Source organism: Mustela lutreola, chromosome 6 (assembly GCF_030435805.1).
Source record: "Mustela lutreola isolate mMusLut2 chromosome 6, mMusLut2.pri, whole genome shotgun sequence".
Taxonomy (NCBI): Eukaryota; Metazoa; Chordata; class Mammalia; order Carnivora; family Mustelidae; genus Mustela; species Mustela lutreola.
The window spans coordinates 88,406,591-88,414,477 of NC_081295.1; the positions used below are offsets into that span (position 1 = coordinate 88,406,591).

General features: G+C 43.8%; 1 pseudogene; it reads right to left on the reverse strand.

Moving 5' to 3' along the window:
* Nucleotides 1–1,622: 1,622 nt before the first annotated feature.
* Nucleotides 1,623–4,837, reverse strand: LOC131834624 (large ribosomal subunit protein eL31-like; annotated as a pseudogene).
* Nucleotides 4,838–7,887: the final 3,050 nt, after the last annotated feature.

Consider the following 7,887-nt stretch of genomic DNA (forward strand, 5'->3'; position numbering starts at 1 on the left):
TGGCAAATATGTATTGAATAAGTGAAGGAAGGTATGAATGAGGTTTGTTGATCCAGATCCCATGACTCAGTTACTTCCCTCACTCCAGACTCACATCTGACAGTCAGAAAGCTCCTCTGCATTCTCCCTGCTGTGACCTCCAAGCCCTCTGTGCACTTGACCTGACCCTGTCACTTTGGAATGTTCCACTCCAACGGTGTATCCTACTTAGTTCTCCCTTCCTCTGAGACCCTTCTCCCTCTTGTCCTCTGCACACCTGAAAACCCATACAAACTCCTTCACACTGAGATAATAATACATAGTCGTTTAATGGGGTGGGTGAAAAGAGCTTTTAGTTTAACACAAAACAATGTTTTAATCCCAAAAGATGAAAATTCTGACATCAGAAATAAGCTCTTACAGGATGGTCACTTGCCAGGGGAAGCCACCATTAACCTCCATGGAATCCTTTTATAGATCTGTATTTATTTTCTGAGGCAGGATGTGGGTCTCTGCCCCCATCATTCCTGTGCCCCTCCCAAGTCTCACCCCTGGTAGGATTGGGGTCTTTTGGTCTAATGGTATATGATATATGAGCAAGAGTCTCAGGCACTGCACTCTGAAGAGTGTGATGATGACCTATAGAACATAGACTTGCTGGAATATAGCTGAGGATAAGTAACAAATAAAATCTGGACCCAAGGGACAGTGCTTCAAGAAGGAGACCCCAGGGGACTTGGGGTTTCCAGGTGAATTTCCAACATCTAGGGGCAGAATTATATATACACATCCATTTCTTATGCAAACTTGGTACTGAGTGTCTAGTATAGATGAAGCACTGGGTGAGGCCTTAGGGTAGGAGAGGGTAATGGACATTGGTATAGCAAAAAAAAAAAAAAAAAAAAGAGTGGGCTCCTTTCCCCAAGGCCCTTATGAATTAGCTGAATAAGGGGAGCAGAAACAAGTGAAATGAGGGTCTTCTGGCATCACATATGAAACAAGTATGGAGCTACACAGCACAAAAGTTCCAAGTCACCAGGGTAAAAGACTAGGAGAGTCTTTGGGTATTGCCCCAGCATTCTCAGTGCTGGTAGGAAGTGGTGGGCTCCTAGTTTGGGAGACAGGAGAGCAGGCCTGGTGGAGGGGACCCTGGTTGACTTCATTCTAAAAACAGGAACAGGCATGGAACATGGTCCAGTGTTCATTCCACCCCAGCTCTCCCAAGAAAGTAAGAGAGACACTATGAAGATTAAATCCACTGTCAGTTTTAGAGGAGGCAAGCCCTGTTCCAAATTAACAGAGCAATTAACCTGTAGAGCCAGAGGAACACACACAACCTGGCAACTTTCAAAGCATGTAATTTATCCAATTAAACATTTTATACCACTGTTAGCTACATTGGGTTAGTGTATTAGTAACCCAAAAGGTCTCTAATTCCTAGGCCTTTTGGATTTTTCATCTTTCTGCCCAGGTACATCTGTCTGCCTATACAATTATCTCATCCAAAGCACACTATATGATATAATTATATGGAAGTTTATTTAACTCTATTTCTGTTCCGTGGACCATATATTACTCAAAGTTTATATAAGCTGCTTAGAAATGGTGTTCCAGTTTTTTTTTTTTTTTTTTTTTTTTGCAGTTTTAGTCCTTTATCTGATAATCAGCAATTAGTTCTCATTCACATTAACAGTCTGTAGATTTCTGAAAGTGGTGACAGGTACATAGGTAACCAACGTATAGAGCTTGTTTAGTGAACCTTCATACCCCTTCTGTTTTCTGGACCACTACTCGTGAATATAGGATGGAACATTCCTTATTCCTTCAGTCCAGATAGCTTTGTTGAGCTTGGTTTCAACATGCACATCTACAGTTCCCATCTCCTTCACGGCAAGATCTCTTTGAGAGCCTGAGGGGCATGCTTCTCCAGAAACCACTCCGTGGATGCACCTGTGAATGTCAATGGTGTGTTCTCTGGTCACTACCTCATTGAAGACAGAATGAACCTTCTTCTTGCCACCTTTTTTGCAGAAGCCATTCTGCCAGGCCCAGGGTAAAAAGTGGTTTCCCAGATTTTCATAAAGCTTCCTTCCTTTCTTCTATTCATATACTTTTTAAGAACTTGTTGACACCCTGTTGTCCATGCATTTTTACTTGACCAACCCAATACACAATGAGTGCCCCCAAGATCCTACCCCCACATAACTCACTTGACACTTGCCTCATATTTTGTCTTGCACCTGATAGAGCACAAATTTGTTGAGGGGAAGGATCAAGTCTTCTATTTCAATCACTTGTAGATGTGGAAGAATGCTCAGTACCTAATGGAGCTTTAATACATGATAGGTAGGTGCTGACCCAGCAGAGCTTGGGTGACAGCCATGCACTTTAGCAAGAGCACAAGTTTTACAAACTAAGCCCACCTCTTCTGGCAGCCCAACCCAATCAAATCTGTGGGCAAGGAATAGTATTTAGGTTTGTATCACTTAGAAACTTCCAGGTGACAGGAAACCTAATTCAAGTGGCTTAAACAAAAGACAAAATGAATTCATGCAGATAATCACAAATCCCAGGGACAGTCTGGCTCTGGGTGTATTTGGGTTCAGAACTCAAATTGTATCATTAAACAAGATTTTCCCAATCTCTCAAATTTATCTTCTCACATTTTGGCTTTGCTTCTAGGCTCTTCCTGCTAACATGATAGGAATGTGATAGCTTGAAACCTAATAATGTCTCAGCCAATGTAAGAGAGTACCACCATCTACCCTAACTGTCTGATGGAATCTCATCAGCTCTGATTTGCTTACATGCCAATCCCCAGACCAATCACAAGATCCATAGGAATGCAGTGTGCTTATGGCTTAAACCTCGATCATATGTTATACTCCTACAGCCCAGGAAACTATGCTTTTAACAAGTTATCCATGTTTTTCTAGCATACATTATAGTTTGGGCATTGTTATTCTAGGGTTTGTCCAAGTAGGTACCCAAGAGAGTGGAGAAGATCTTTGGAGGCTGGGAGTACAGATAGCTTACTGTCTCAGACATCTATATAGACATGGAGTTGCTTAAGATGGTGATGGGGCTTGGGACCAGGGGACAACAGAAGACTGTTAGCTGGAGGTCCTTCCTATCAAAGAATAAACTTCATTTAGCAGGACTCAAAGATGTTTTGAGACTTTGGTCCCCCACTTGGATCCATCTGACTCAAAGTCATGGAATTGTGAAATTTCAGCTTTGGAAAGGCCTATAAGGGTCATGTAATCCAAACCCAATCACCATTTGATCCCCAAGTTCCCTAGACATCATTTCTTGCCAACTGGTCACCAGGCTATTTCATAAATACTTCCCCCCACCCCAATGGAGTAGTCCTCCCTTCTCGAAACAGCGAAACCATCTTCTCACATCTGTATGCTTAAAATGTTTTAATCTATTTGGCAAAAGTTCATCTCTTCATAAATTTCTTCCATCAGCCCTGGTTGTCTCTCTTGGAAAGATATAGGACAATTCGATTCTTTGTTCCAAAAGACAGCCCCTTGTGCATGGTGTGTGAAGACAGTTATATAACCTCTGGTGACTCCAGCCTACAGGATAAACGGCCTGGACTCTCTCTGTCCTATCTCAGGTGACATGGAATCTTATCTCCTTACTCTCTTGGCTGGCCTCCTCCTGAAGGTACTCTACTTGGTCTGTCCCTCCTTCTTAAAGCATGCTCAGAACCCAATAGCACTCTGACACTTATCTGAGAAGAGAGCAGACTATTGTCTCATTCTAGACACTACCCTTTCATTGCCTTGCCTTAGCATTGCTGTAACTATTATAGCAACCACCTCTCAGTGTTTACTCACAGTGGGTTTTCTTCCAATCCCCCAACTCGGGCTTACACAGCTAAACTACATCTGTCCATCGTATATCCTGCAGAGTTTTTTGTGAACCCAAGTTTATGACCTTAGGGATAATGAGCAAATTTCAGGCAGGAAGAATAATCTAAACAATTCTATTACAGCTGCCTACTCATTAATAATTGTAATCTTTTAAATAGCACTAAGGATCTAAAAAATAAAATTCAACAAACATCAAGCACTGCTATATATCAGTACTGAGAACATGAAGATGAAAAGGGGGGGGGGGAATTGCTTGCTTTTGGTGGGGCTCACAATCTGGCCAAGGAAATAGAGCTCAACAACCAACCCTAAAACAGTGGGTGCAGTTAACATGGTAATGGTATGTACAAACTGTCCTCCCACTGTGAAGGGACTGTGGGGCCTTACCCAAGAGCTGACATCAGAGCTGGATTTGGAAAATCATATCTAATTTCTGCAGTCAGCAAAGGAGAGGCCAGATATTCCGGGCAGCAAGAGCAGCATGCAAAGGTCTAGAAGCATAAACGTGATGCATGCTCCTGGAGCTGGGACTCAGCCTGGGTGGTTGGAATCTACAGGGAGAGAAGCTGGGGAGGAAGGCTGGAAAGTCAGGCTTCAGCTCAGTCATGAGGGCCTGACGTCTGCATCTTATCCTGTGGTCTCTGGGAAGAGGGTAAAGATCCTTGAAGAAGAATTGACAAGTGGAGACCCTGGAAGCAAGGAGACCAGAGAAGAGATCCCTAGAGTTAAGCAAGGAATGGTATCTAGAATATATACAAATTTCTTGCAGATCAGTAAAGATAGAACAATAGGAAAATAAGCCAAGGTATGAACAGGTGATTCATAGAACGGAAAATATGAATGGCCATTAAATAAACATAAAAATGTCAACTTCATAAACAATCAAGGAAATTAAAATTAAGATCACAATACGGCTCCATTTCACCACCATCAGACTGGCAAAATTTGAAAGTCTGGCCATACCGAACATTCATGAAACACTCGCACGCTGCTAGTGAAAGTATGAGTTACAGGCCTGCTTTGGAAAGCAATGTGTCCTCGTCTAATCGAGCTGCAATATACACACCATTGCATCCAGCACTCCACTTCCAGTGCTGGTCCCAGGGAAATCCCCTCATGTGTTCAAAGAGACATATACAAAGATGGTCACTATGACACTGCTTGTGATAGTAGAGAGAGAAGGAGAGAGACAGAGAAAAGGAGAGAGAGAAACTACCAACATGATGGCTATTGTGGGCTGAACTGAATTCCCCCAAAGCTCATGTGTTAAAATCCTAAACCTCCAGGACCTCAGATGGTAACTGTATTTGCAGATAGGGTCTTTTTTTTTTTTAAACTAACACATAATATATGATTTGTTTCAGGGGTACAGGTCTATGAATCATAAGTCTTACACACTTCACAGCTCTCACCATAGCACATACCTCCCCAATGTCATCCCCCAGCCACACCATCCCTCCCACCTCTGTCCACTCCAGCAGCCCTCAGTTTGTTTCCTGAGATTAGGAGTCTCTTATGGTTTGTCTCCCTCTCTGGTTTCATCTTGCTTCATTTTTCCCTCCCTTCCCCTATGATCCTTTGTTTTGTTTCTCAAATTCCTCATATCAGTGAGATCATATGATAATTGCCTTTTTCTGATGGACTCATTTCACTTAGCATAGTTCCATCCACGTCATTGCAATTGGCAAGATTTCATGGTTTTTTGATGGCTGCCTAGTATTCCCTTGTGTGTATCTAAATGTCTATATGTACATATATATACCACAGAAGGTAGGGTCTTTAAAACGGTGATTAAGTTACAATGAGGCAATCCAGTATGACTGATGTCTTTCTAGGAAGAGGAAATGAGACACAGGGAGAAGCAGTGGCCATTTACAAGCCCAGGAGAGGGTCCTCAGAAGAAACCAACCCTGCCAACATATTCATCTTGCCCCCTCTAGCCTCCAGAACTGCAAGGAAATGAATTTTTTTTAAAGATTTAATTTGTTTATTTGACAGAGAGAAAGAGATCACAAGAAGGCAGAGAGGCAGACAGAGAGAGAGAGGGGAAAGCAGGCTCCTGCTGAGCAGAGAGCCTGATGCGGGGCTCAATCCCAGGACCCTGCTATCATGACCTGAGCCGAAGGCAGAGGCTTAACCCACTGAGCCACCCAGGCGCCCCAAGGAAATGAATTTTTGTTGTTTGGACCACCCAGTCTTTAGCACTTTGTCACAGCAGCCCTAACAAGCTAATACACTGGACTTCAATGAAGGCTTGAAATTAAAATTAATTCAATTAAAAGAAGAAACTGGATCTACGTGTATCAACATGGCTACAGCCTGAAAACATAACATTGAATCAAAACCTAAGTTACTCGGGGCACCTGGATGGATGGCTCTGTCTGTTAAGCGTCCAGCTCTTGGTCATGATCTTAGGTCATGATCTCAAGGTCATGAGATGAAGCCCTGCATTGGGCTCCCCACTGGGTGTGGAGCCTGCTTAAAATTCTCTCTTTCGCCTCTCCCGTTCTCCCTCCCCTCCCCTCCCTCTTTCAAATAAATAAATAAAGTTTAAAAAAAATACTAAGTTACAAAAAGTACATTCAGTTGGAGACCAATTCTGTACCTTCATGGCTGGAAATAATACAGAACCATTTCAGGCTATCAGTGACAGAGGAGGGGAGGGTGGGAGCAGGACAGTGGGGAAGTGGGAAGGGGCTTCAGCTATAAGATTATATACACACCCACATATAGAATGCCCGTGGTATCTATATGTTACATATACATGCATGGAGTGTACGTAATGTACATAGGTATGGAATAAGAAGATGTGAGCTTTTTTTTTTTTAATTGTGGTGGTAGGCACACGGCGTGCTTTTCTCTGCATCTTATTGTAACTTAAAACCTTTTAACAATTTCTTTAAAACACTGTTTTACAAGGCAATTGTACAAGCCTGGGAGAGAAGTTGTAAAGTCTTGAAAAAGGGCAGCAGCTCAGGAGAAACTCACCGATATCACATGGTAAGGGACTATTTTTTTCTCTTCTGTTATATATTCCTTTTCTTCCAGGGGATGGTGTAGCTCTCTTGTTCAAAAATGACTGTACTAGCCGCTTTCTTCCCAGTACAAGTCCCGGGAGTGGCAGCGTCAAGAGACTCCGTTCATGTACTCCTTTTAAGTTCAGAGAAACCTTCTCTAGGTGTACGGCTAGCAAAAGCCTTTGCCCAGGTGGCCCTGCCTTTAAGAAGGATGTCCAGAGCATGCCCTCAGTGTGGAGTGTTCAGAAATCTAGACATGGACACGTTCATTCTGCCCGAAATGGCCTAGGAGCAGGCCCAGGGATGTACCTACAGGGCACAGGGGTGTTTCCAGTTCCACTGTGGCCTCTAATGATCCCTTTCCCTGGGCAAGTTGCCAATCCCTGAGGCTCAGTTTCCCCTTCAGGGAAGCCAGGGGTTCGGACTCGACGACATCTGTCTCTCTCTTCTCGTGCTCTGGGGGCTGGGAGCACAGGCCCCGCTGAGGCCCAGCAGCCACCAAGTTAGGCCAGGCCCTGCCTCCGCTGAGCTGCCTGGGAAGGTGTGCGCACTTGTCGCCTCCTGATGAGGCAGGTGCGATGCTCACTTCTGAGTCTTAGTGTATCAATCAACACCTCCAAGGGAGCATTCTGAGATTCACAGCCAGGAAATCGACCCAGCCTTTATTTATCTAAGCTTGTTTATGGCTCCGAAGGCTGTGCGATTTACTTGCAGGCTAAGAGCTCTATCCAGCTCAATGTGGGTCTATATTTGGTTCCAACTTGAAAATCATAACTGCTAAAATCCCACATCGAGCAGACAGTTGGCACGTTAGGCCCTGTTTCTGGGGCTAAAGTGGGATATGTCAGAGATAATCAACCAAGCAATCAATCAATACTTGTTGACTCCTTGTCCTGTGCCATCAGCTAAATTGTGAACTAGGCGGTGTGTCTGGTACCCCTTCCTGCCTGTCCCCACAACCTCAGCACCTTCTGGGCCCCCTGCCTTGTTCCAGGACCTGGTACCCT